This window comes from Pteropus medius, unplaced genomic scaffold (assembly GCF_902729225.1).
Source record: "Pteropus medius unplaced genomic scaffold, Ma_sr-lr_union100, whole genome shotgun sequence".
NCBI classification, from domain to species: Eukaryota; Metazoa; Chordata; class Mammalia; order Chiroptera; family Pteropodidae; genus Pteropus; species Pteropus medius.
In genome coordinates, this window is record NW_024354875.1 from 9,933,414 (window position 1) to 9,945,978 (window position 12,565).

The 12,565-nt window shown below is 32.7% G+C and overlaps 1 pseudogene; it reads right to left on the minus strand.

Annotated features, from left to right (window-relative positions):
- Nucleotides 1-10,499: 10,499 nt before the first annotated feature.
- LOC120597234 (uncharacterized) lies at nucleotides 10,500-10,618 on the minus strand (annotated as a pseudogene).
- Between the last annotated feature and the right edge of the window lie 1,947 nt (nucleotides 10,619-12,565).

Here is a 12,565-nt window from a genome sequence, read left to right on the forward strand (position 1 = left end):
AGATAGTAAAGAGAGTTCCCATATCCTCCAGTTTCTCCTGTTACTAACCTTTTATATTAGCCTGGTATATTTATTATAATTAATGAACTGATATTGATACATTTTTATTAACTGAAGTTCATACTTTATTCAGACTTCTTCAGTTTTATCTAATGTTTTTCATCCTTATCAGTATCCCATCAAAGATATTGTATTACATTTAGTCAGTATGTTTCCTTAGGTTACCCTTGACTGGGACAGTCTCTCAGATTTTTCTTGTTTTTAATCATCTTGACAGAGTACTGGTAAGCTATTTAGTGGAAGATTTTTCAACTGAGATTTATTTCAAACTTTCTCATGAATAGAATGAGGATATGGGGTTATTGGGAGGAAGACTATAGAGTTAAATTGCCATTTCAATACATCGTATCAAGGATATATACTATCAATAGGGCAGACTTTGCAGAGTTCACCTGGTATTCTTTTACATGGGTTATTTGTCTATTCTCTTATTTATTTATTTATTTATTCTGTCATTTATTCATATCAGTATATGAATATGGATACTTATTTTATTCTTCAGGTGATAATCCAATGGTACATTATTTATGTTGTTCAAATTGTTCCAGCTGTGGCCATTGGGAACTCTTTCAGTTGTCTCTTGTGTTCCTTTAACATGACTCCATAATAGCAGGATTTCTTTTAGAGTACTTTTTTATTTTATGACGGTACAAGATGCTTTATGCAAACTAGGAGCAATGATCAGAATGGTGAATGCAGATACACAAAAACAACTGAGTAATCACATCTATCAAATCCTTTCTGCATACTAAAATTAGACCAAGAGAATTTTTGTGAACTGAGCTCAAATTCTGTTTTATGGTGTATAATGTTTTGTTTTACTTTCTTCTACCAGAAAATTCTGAGACTTTGATCTCGTATATGCCATTGACTATTACACAAAAATAGTTTATTTAAGAAACGTCTTTATATAATTAATCACTGAAGATTGCATTCCAACTCAACTGTTAAGGTCCATGTTGATTGGATTTCTTTCAGCTCACATATCCACATTTTAGTATTTAACATAAAAGATGTTAAATGGAAGCTCAATTGTCTAAACCAGTGTACAAAATTTTTTTCTGTTCATCTTTAAGTTTGTATATAATACAATATACATTTTTTTGGAAAATATTTTCTTTTATAACAGAGCCAAAAATTATAGATTATTCACAGTTTTAGAGTAAACCACCATTTTATTGCATCAGTCCCAATAAAATAGTTTCCATTCTGGATTCTAGTGTGTCAATGCTTCCTGTAACATAGCAAAGATAAGGCAGACAAAGAGAAACTCACTGTGTCAAGACATTTCTGCAAAAAATACAAACTTGGTTTTAATTATTTTCCAGAACCCAGTCTACTCTTGTGTTTCTCTACCTACTGATGCTCTGATTCCTACAAATGATTCAGGCAGTAATATGTCTATTTGTCCAACCTGTAATCCCTCAATCTAAAGTCACTTTCTCTCAGGAACATATATTTACAGTGTCTTAGCCAAAAGTTATTATCTCATACAAAACTTCTATCATCTACAAACACAATGCTTTTCAGCTCTTCGAATTTATTTTTTTCTGTGTTAAAATTGTTATTTTTTTTGTTGTTATAATTTCTTGCTGGTTTCAGAAAGATTTTAACATTGTTTATTACTTTGGAGCCAGTTGAAAGGGAAAAAAAGGTGCATTTCTGAATTCTTAGCCAGTGGGATTGTTTTTATAAAAATCTATATGCTCTTAGAAGGTTGTTAAGCTCTGCGATTATGGTATTCTCCCAACTGCATGGCTCTCTAAGGTCATTTTTCTAGTATTAACAACTTGTGTTCTTATTGCCATATCACAAAATTCATACTCTATGCCTTTCCTCTTTTGTGTGTTTCTCTTTCTGAGTATCTTTACATAAATTCCTGGTTGATATCCTATAAGTCTTCATTCCCTCAGTTTAGTATCTATTGATAATATCCCCTGGATGACTGAACTTAAGTGTTCTTATCATCTATAACCAATAGGAAAGTCGCTTCTGTTCCTTATAATCAGCTCCTTCCAAGAGATTCACTAGATAGAGCAAGGCAGTTAAAAGTATTGATCAAGGAATCGATTGTGTGTGTGTGTGTGTGTGTGTGCGCGCGTGTGTGTTTGATACAACGAAAAAGGTGGTATCATATTATGAAATCAGAAAGAAAATTATTTTCTCTTGTTTCCATTTTAAAATTGATCCAACAGTAATAATAATGGCAGTGGGGAGCAGGGTAGTGATACCCCACACCCTTGAATAAATAATCAGAACAATTGAATGATTTCTCCCATTATCTAAGAGTGTCCATAGGACGTTTAATATCACAAACACAATTTCAATTAAGCAATTCCAATTATAAAGTCCCATTTAACAACCAAATCTTCCAAATTTACTTTGCTGGATAGTCAGCTATGGGATGAGAGTGGTGGTCAGCAAACTCATTATGTCTTTTAGAAATATTCTCCAGAAATTTAGAAGCAATATAAAATACCACATTAGATTAGAATATACAAACCTGAAGATGAGTAGACAACAATAACTTTAATTTATGGAAATTTGAAGTGAGTAAAAAAAAAAATGAAATATCAATCAAATCATTTTATCATATCTTCCTCATCCAGCTTAAACCCTTTAGTGACTATTTAATAGCAAGAGAATTATCATCAGTTTGTCCAGGAGCTTATAAAAGATATCGATAATTTTGCTCCTGAATTCTTCCCTACTTCACTTCTCATTAAAGCTTGCCTTGTATTATCCTGCCATATAGAACTGCTTACATTTTCTCAAAACTTGCCATGCCATTTCAAAACTGCCATTTTCTATCATGCTGTTTCCTCTATTTGGAATGTATCACTTCTAATATAGCCATTCAAAAATCTCAGCTTATTATTGCTGGATATTTAAAGGCCTAACTCTCCTATTATGTTTTTTTTTTTTTCGTTTTTGGTTTTTTTTTTTGTCTCTTGTGTTTTGTTTATTGTTACATCCTAAGTGTCTACCAAAATGCTTAGCACCTACTAGACATATAATGAATGCTTGTCGAATGGATAATTGAATCCAATCCATAACTGAAAAAAGACATAAACTAAAACCAGACATATGACTCCAGGACAGAGGATTACAATAAAATAAAATAGCAAAGGCAGTCTGCCACCTATAATAATATACACACTTAACTACTACTATAAATGGTGACAATCATAACTATAGTAGGTTAAATGGACACCCCCACCCCTCCAAAAAAGCTATGCCCACTAAAAAACTAAACCTCAGAATGCGACTATATTTAGAAATTGGGTCTTTGCAGGTGTGATTAATTAAAATGAGGTCATATCAGATTAAGACGAGCCCTAAATCAAATGCTTACTGTCCTTACAATAGGACAGAGCACACAGAGACCCAGAAAGGAGAAGTCCATTTGAAGATGGGGACAGAGATTGAAGTGATTCAACTAAGCCAAGAAATGCCAAGAACTGTGAGAAGCCACCAGAGGCTGGAAAAGGAAATAAGAATTCTTCCCTGGAACTTTCAGAAGGAGCATAGCCTTGCCTACACTTTGATTTTAGACTCACAGTCTCCAGAAGTATGGCGAATAAATTTGTTTTTTTTAAGCCACCTTTTTTGTGGCAATTTGTATGGCATTCCTATAAAACCAATATAAAACTAATAAGTAAATTAAATAAATGATTGTGCCTAATATAGATTTCCATTATTAAACTGGATTTTTTTCTCACACTTTTATTCATGCCCTGTATAAATGGTATTTGTAATGATTTTCTTGATGATATGTGCAATTTATTCTCTAACCCTCATTTGAAACATGCCCTCATTTGTAGGCAAATGCCTTACAAACCAGACATTCCAGATTTTCTTCCTAATGGCCACAGTACCCGAATCTAAAGCCTAATCTCACTCGTTCCTAATGTCTAGGGTAGAGATTTCTTATATTTGTCCCCTTAGATCCTTACTCCATTCTCTTCTGGTGTTCTCACATGGAAAGTCTTTAAAAATGTACGTGCTCTGTAATTTTTCTCTGAAAAAGCCTACTTTTCAAAGCTATCTTTCCTTCCAAGGTCTCTTATTCCCTTTCTTTCCTCCTGCAACTGACTTTGTAGTTAAAACAATTCTATTACCTTTTAACCGGTGACACCATGCTGTTCTACACTTGAAAGGCTGAAGTACCACCAGTGAAAGAAACAGAATAGCAAAAGAGAAACAGGAAAAATGATTGGAAGCTGGAAGTTTTGACAAAAACTTTGCTAAAAATCACAGTTTTGAAGAGGACTGCCTTTTTTATTATCAACACTGCTTTGACAAATACAAATGACAAGAATGGAAGTACTAGGGGTCTTACTGCCCTTCAGATATCAAAGCTAAAGACCATGTGAGTGTGAGGAAGTTCTCAGAGGAGGGCTCACTGATGGCGGGAGCAGACTTCAGCTCTGCTAATGGCTAATTTGGTATCCAGACCAAACACCCTGCTTAGAAACTCTAAAGAGGTAGGACAACATATAAAGATCATCTGACAAATATTAAAGAGACAATAAGGTAGTGAAAATTAAAGATCTGAAAATAGAGGCAAAAATCACAGAGGTGAGCCCAGGGTATGGGACTGCTTAAGGCTATGTTAGGTATTTTGCAAGAAATTGCAGAGGTAAGTTTTTATTATTAGTCTGGAGCTTGGAGCTGCCACCTTTCCTCAGGCAGTTTACTTCCAATATATACCTAGACTATGAAAAACAAAAAGTTGAGTGGAGATCTTTTCTGTCTGCTTGGAAATGACAAGATTTTAGCCTTGTTCTCTGTAAGCTGTTTATGACCTATAGGAGGAGAAGATATACATAGATAAATATAGATAGTTATTCATATACACATGCCTACATATATGTATATGTATATAAAAGTAGAAAAAATCAGAAAATAAAATACAAATTAATAGATTATATTAAAATTTCTTATCTCATTATTAGCTCGTTATAGAAATGTTAAATTATATCCAGTGCCCCCAGTTTGAGGAATGTTACAGAAACATGAAATTTACTTCTGTAAAACCACTCCTACCCAAATGTACAGAATAAATGAAGCAATACGGTAAACACCCCTGCCTTCTCAGAGCCAACAGCACCAGCACACCACTCATAACTCATCCTAAATAAATATTTATTGACTAGAAAGAAAAATTGCATTTTAGTGTTTGTAATTCTTTCATAAACTATCAAAGGATGGCATCAAAATCATCAAATTCAAAGACCAAGTTGCCTGGGTCCTTTCACAGAGCCGCGGGAGGAGCCCCAGTTGGGGCACTGTGATGACTTCCTGACACTATTTCAAAATAGAACATGGATTCATCAGGAATCCAATTTGTTGGAGGTTAATAACATTTAGCATTTGACTGCAGAGGTCTGTTAGTATAGGATTTAGAAAATGTATGGATAATTTAGACACTGATGAAAGGGAAGCTAAAGAATGCCAAATTCAGTTGTTGCTTCTTCAATGATCAATTTCTGTTATGAAAATACTATAAAGAGGCTCTAAGTATAGTTATTAGAGAAAGAATGAGAGGCTGCATTTTCCCAAACTGAGAAACTAGACATGGCATGTTATTAACATTTTCACATTTTGTAATGGGGTTTTTATTTATTTCCTGACATTCTGTTGAGACAAGGTTAGGTCTTTAATTTTCTCCCCTGTATTACAAACAAAAGAGTGCTTAAATGCAAAAGAGGAGTTTAAACTGATAAGATTCAGAATTTGTATCTTTAACCTGCTAATTAGCTAGAGATATCAATATTACTGGAGAAATCTGTAGGGAGAATTTATAACATTTTAAATTGCTTTTAAGTAAAATATAAGGGAACATATCTGAAAATAGAGAAATAATTGATTTTGATATCAAACTTAAAATGCACAAAGCAAGATAATATATTCTATAACTACTCAAAAGCTTAACTGCAATTATGCACTGATATTAGAAAGACAATATTAAAATTGTTCTGTATTATTAAGAAATATTAACATTTATAAGTTGACACAAAAAGAGAAACAGAGTTTGACATAGCAACTGACTTCAATTATTATTCAACACATTGACCAAGCACTATCCAAATTTTGCTAAGCAAACTTTATTGAATATCTGTCTTAAAAATGCCTTAATCAATAAGAAAGACAAAGTTTATTTGACTCATAGGTTCTAATTCTGGTTTCACTTTTTCTACAGGCTAAGTAATTACAATTAACCACTGATTAATGGTGTAGTTAATGAGAAATTAAAGCATTCTTTAATTTTCTCCCCAAACCAAAAGCAACATTTAGCTAAAATATATTTCATTGTTGACAGGGAAAGCAGACTAGTAAGCAAATATATTTTTTAAGATAAATGATACTTTCAATCTTTTTGTTTGTTTTAATACAAACCTATATGCAAGTTTTGATGTGGGAAAACCTGGCATTTGACGTCTTTTCACATTCTTATGCCGCCTTTATTTTCTGTGGTTCATTCTTTTTTATCAAGTGTCTGAGATCTTTATTCTGCTCACTGGTACCCAGAATTCCCTGTCATAACACTCTAGCAGCATTTCCTCTCAAGGTAAAGCTCTGCATTTCTTGTGCTTTTCAAAAATTGCCTACTCTACCATTATTCTTGCAGAAGATAAAATTTGAGTCTCAGAGATGTTAACCCATTTCCTGTTTAGAAAAAAACAATGCTGCTCACTGCCAGTGTTAATTTAATTTTATATAAACACGGTCTTTGAGGCTGAAGTAAATTTGACTGGTTTTCAATGTGAAAATAAAATATAAAAACTGTTCTTGGAGTTATTTCTAAATAGAACTTGTCTCTAATTCTAAAGTACCAGAAATGTATACATAAATCAGGTGTATCTAATGAATCTTCAACCAACTGTTCGAGAACAATGTTAACATTACGCGTAGGAATGCTACGTTTTTTATGATTTGACATTTTCAGCAATCGAGAATTACTTTGTAAATGTAAATACCACTACTAAAAACAGAACGCTATGAATAGAATGATGTCATTTGTTTCCAAAGACTATTGAGATGCTAGAGCAATGCGAGAATAGAAATAAAAGCGAGATATCCCGTGACAAACTATGAGGGTAAGGTTATGACTGTAATCCTCGTGTTATCTTGGGGTAAAGGGTACAACCACGAGCACCGCTGGGGAGTAGTCTTGAGGCAAATGGGAAACGGGTTAAATATCTTGCCAGAGATCATCCTAAAGAAACACTTTTTGTGAATTACTAGATTCTATACTCTATGTACTTTTCACTCTCCCATACTGCTGTTATTTAATTAGAGGAAAAGAAAATTTCAGTTAAATGTTTTAGGGCAGGAGTCCTCTACCTGGGCTGCAGACCTCTACCAGTCCGTGATCTGTTAAGGACCAGGCTGCACAGCAAGAAGTGAGCGGCGAGCTAGCACGTAAACCTTCATCTGTATTTGCTACAGCTCCCCACACTAGCAGCTCCCCACACTCAGCTCCACCTCAGGTCATTAGGCATTAGATTCTCATAGGAGCAGAGGTCTCTGGTGCCAAATAGGTTAGGGACTGCTCATTCAGGGAGATGATGCTATACCTCTAAAAGGTGTCATTTCCATCATATATTATGTGAATAGAAACCCTCCCTGGAGTTGAATAGTATACAACATGAGTGGCCACACATGATGGTCCTGATGTTGCTAATTTAAAAAAGGGAAGAGACTGTGTAGATTCCAAACAATAGTAATTAACGATTGAACGTAGAGAATTAAAGAGGAGGAGATACCAAGGATGATTCTAAACTTTAATTCTGAAAAATTATTTTAATTATAATAGAATAAAGAAATATAGGAAAAGTGGCAACTATGTGAAGGAAAGTGATATGCTCATTATTAGATACTTTGGACTTGAAATAGACACAACACATGAAAATAGAGAGGTTTCCAGAAGATAGTGAAATTTTGGTACTGAAAATCGAGAGACTGAAGATTCAAATATAATTCTTATTGACAGAGAAGTAAGGATTAAAGTCATAAGATTGACTGAAAACAGATTATAGAGAAAATAGAAAGAGCTCAAGTATGGAACATTGGGGAAAAGATATTTTGCTATTCAGAGAAATGAAAAAACAGACATCAGAGTATTGATAGATAATTAGAACCAAAAATCTTACAATGGGATGAACCTCAAGGAATGTGAGATCTTTAAAGAGGAAGATGCAAAGATCTCTATGAAATGATAGCAAGCAGAAATAGTGTATAAAATCCAAAAAGGAAAATCCGAAAATTAATTCATTGGCGAAAATAAAAAATAAAATAGTAAAATAAAATAAAATAATAAAATAAAATAAAATAAAATAATAAAATAAAGCTACATGGAGATGTGTATATAATCAGCTAGCCTCATTCAGCTAAGGAATTCTTTCTTCATAGTAGTTTTAATATATATCGCTTATTTTAGACTGTGCCTCAAAATATTTTGTAGATTGGATATATCCATTTAATAAGTCTATTTTGGGTACTTCAAGTTTTGACAAAATCTAGAATTCATAAAATCTAATAAATCTAGCACTATATAATCCCAGAGTTAAAAAGGACCTGGATTTTACAATAAGAACTAAGAAGAGAGGAGGAAAGTAAATTTCCTTTATTTCTCCTCTTGCTTACAGGGAAAACTGAAAAGCAAAGATACAGTGTTACAGGGAAAACTGAAAAGCAAAGATAATCAAAAATGCTTTTACCTCACTCTTTTATGCATCATTATAAAAAACATAAAATATATTTATCATGTCTCACATATTAAAACGTAAGCTTCTTGAGTTTAGGGATTTTTGCCATTTTCTGTTTTCAGCATATTGCACTATACCTGACAGTAAGTAGGTGTTGAGTCAAGTTTTTGCTGAAAAATGAATTTCTTGACATTGAGCTCTCAAAGACCAAAGTCTTAGAGATTTAAGGGTGGTTTATTTAATCATATGTGATTCTTTAACTTATTCTCTTTCTTTAGAATCTAATCCTTACATAAACCGAAGCATTATCATTTTGGACAAACGTTTATGTTCAAAATTTGTTCTGTGCTCACAAATCTATAGCATAACAAGCAGCAGGCATCCACATATACACAATCATTTGCCAGCAGGTGTGTGGAATATAAAGGACAAATAACAAACAAGAGCTAAATTCTAATACATTAGCAACATAAAAAAAGAAACTACTATGACATTTAAATTTTAAAAGTACATTAAAATCTAGCCTTGATACTTCTGAATTTTAAATATTTTTATGACTCCACCAAGATATTTAGCATTAGATGTACTCCATGAAGCCCAGAAGTATCTCATTATGGGCTGTCCTCTTAAATTGTATCCAAAATGTACAGATTTTAAAATATAGATTGCATATTTACATTTTGCCAGGGAAGAAATTTATAGAATTTTATTAAATTTTAAAAAATAAAGTTAAGAACTATTGATGAATGAGATTTTTTTTAAAAAATCATGGGTGGGTTTGTTTGTTTTTACTCACATCTAGTAAATTTTATTTATTGAACAAGCATATACATTCTAAGAGTACATACTAGGTGTATGCTATGTATTCCAGGTAGGCCCTTGAGATAAATAGTAAATAGATACAAACTATTAATGCCCCTTTAGTTAGAGTCTATTAACAAACATCTGTAATTGTTAAAAAGTATCTAGTTTTGGACCAAATTGTCTTATAAGTATTTTCATCTTCCTTTCTGATTTGACCCTACTAAAATTCAAATCAAATAATATGCCAATGAATTCAAAATTTATAAGCACAGAGATGAACAATTTTGCTTCATGTTTATGAAAATATATTTAAGGAACATAAAATATATTTCTTATTATGTGGTGTAACATCATAAATTATTGATAGCTTTCCTTTTACTTGTTAAAATATGCAGCATTTGGTTCTGATATTTTAAGTGTTTTACACATTTACAAAAATAGCACATTAGAGTTGTTTATGATCCCCAACCTTACACTACTGCAGATGTGTTTCTTTCTTGCAAATTATTAAGAAAAATATATAAAAATAAACTAATTTGAAATTGCTCTTATCGTCATTCCCTTTTCACAATGCTTCTTTATACTTTTGCACGTGTTTTAGAAGTGTTAACTCTCCTCATGTACTTAAACTGTTAGGCTTCATGTTCCTCTATTTACAGGATATTAGTCTTCTGACATAAGACAATAAGACTCTTGTGGATAGTTTTCAAATTTTATCATTTGTTTCTTGATGTATAAATAATCCAGTTAAGGATCTGTTTAAAGTCCTTATGAGATAATGGCTGTTTCTTCTGATCCACTTTTCCTTTCTACAATTCTTTCTTTTTTTTTTTTTTTTGCTAAGCAACCCTTGGTTGACTTCACAGATTGCACATTGTCAGCTTACAATTTCTTCTTATTATTATTTTTTAAAATTTTTTATGCCCACAGCACCTGGTCTTCCCAGGTGGTCTCCCATCCAAGTTCTAACCAGGCCCAACCCTGCTTAGCTTCTGAGATCGGACAGGATCGGACTTGTTCAGGGTGGCATGGCCATAGGCCACCTTTCTGCAATTCTTAATCCCACACATAATGAAGATATGAGAGTAAATTGTGATTTCATTCCATTTTTTTTGTTTGTTTTTGTTTGTTTTTTGGTAATCCATCTAGTTGGCATTATATTTTCTGTGGTGATAGTAAAAAATGAGCCTTCATTTAATGGAGAGAAAGATCATCACTTGGCTTTTTCCGTAAGCTCATGTAACTCTTTTATTTTTCCTTCATAATAGTTAACATTCATGTTAAGTGCTGATTTAAAGCCACTCTTACCTATTGAAAATTAGCATTATCTGCAAAGCATGACATTAAATTTATCATCAAATTTGTATTATTTTGTTCTCATATTCAATGATTTAATCAGTTAAATGATTACCATTAAATATATACTTTGCTATTTTAGATACAATTCAGAATCTGCTTTTTAAATACCGGATTTGTATTTTTCTACACACATTTACCCTCCTCTAGCAGATATAAGCACTTTAGCATATTTTAACTCTTAATTGACTTCTTAAATAATATTTTATATGTCTTAGTATTATATACTTTAAATCTTGCACTATTGTTATAATTGCCATCATCAATGTTAATTTGGATTTATGTCCAAATTCAAATTTTTGCCTTTTTTTCCTGCTTCATCTCTGAAATTGCATCTGGAATCATTTATTTTTCTTCATGAAGAAATTTTTATAGTTTTCTTTTGAGTTTTGTCTGCTGGTAGTGAATTCTTTACTCTTTGTATACAAATGACTTTATGTTACCTTCATTCTTAAAGTGCTATCCAAGGTAGAGAAGTAAGGGGTCTCAATTGTGTCCTTTAACATCTTGAAGATGCTCCAATGTCCTTTAGCCTCTAGTGCTGTTTGATAGTCACTCAATCATCTCTTTTAAGTTAATCACTGGCTATTTTTAATATTTTTACGCTTTGTTTTCTTCATCAGGTATGGAACATTGTCAACAATTATCTTATGAAAAATCTCTCTGTGTCCCATCTTTGTTTGTTTGTTTGTTTTCTATTATTTCAGCTAAAACGGTAGTAAACATTTTGTATCCTCTCTTATGCATTTGTTACTTCTATATTTGGTCTCTTTGCTTCTTTCTAGCTCAAAGGTGTCTAACCTGCTATTAAAATCATACGTTGTCTTGGTTTGAGTTATTATATTTTCAGTTCCATAATTTCTAGTTGATTCTTTTTCATATAGTCAGTATCACTTTTTTTTATAGTATCCACATTCTTTCTCTGAATTTTAAATTCATTTTTATTTCCCTGAACACAATGAGCATAATTGTATTACAATCTATATCCAATAATTCTCATAACCAGATCTCCTTTCAACCAACTTCTATTGAATGTTCTATTGAATTTAGCTTGTGCGTTTTTATTCTGCTATTTGCTTTATTATCTTTGATTGCTTTTTCGAACAATTATTTTCAGAAATAATTCAAGTCCCAAATTGCTTTCTGTATTCTTTCAAGATGACTTTTGTTTTCATCTTCTGGGCAGAAGCAAGTGCTAGTTGAAAAGACCAATACTTGAGAAGAGTTTGTGTTACTTAGATGTGCTAGAGTCTCATCCATACCCCAGGTTCCTTCCCAGAGCAATGAATGTCGCTCTAGGGTTTCTACCTTTAGCAATCACTTACTATTATTTTTTTTTTTTTTTTTTGTATGAGGAAACACTTGGTTGACCTCACAGACTGCAAGGATCTTGTCAGCTTACAATCCCTTATTTTTTAATTTTTTTATGCCTAAAGCACCTGGTCTTTCTAGGTGGTCTTCCATCCAAGTACACCTACTATTAATTTGTATCTTTCCAACTCGGTGAGTCACCTGAATGATAGATTTTCTCTCAGATACCTCCTGAAGATTGGCAGAAGTTCCCAGTACAAGGGTGGCAGTGGGGTCCTGGCTCTCAGAGAAAGTACCTGAGTCCAGGACTCTGACCGCTG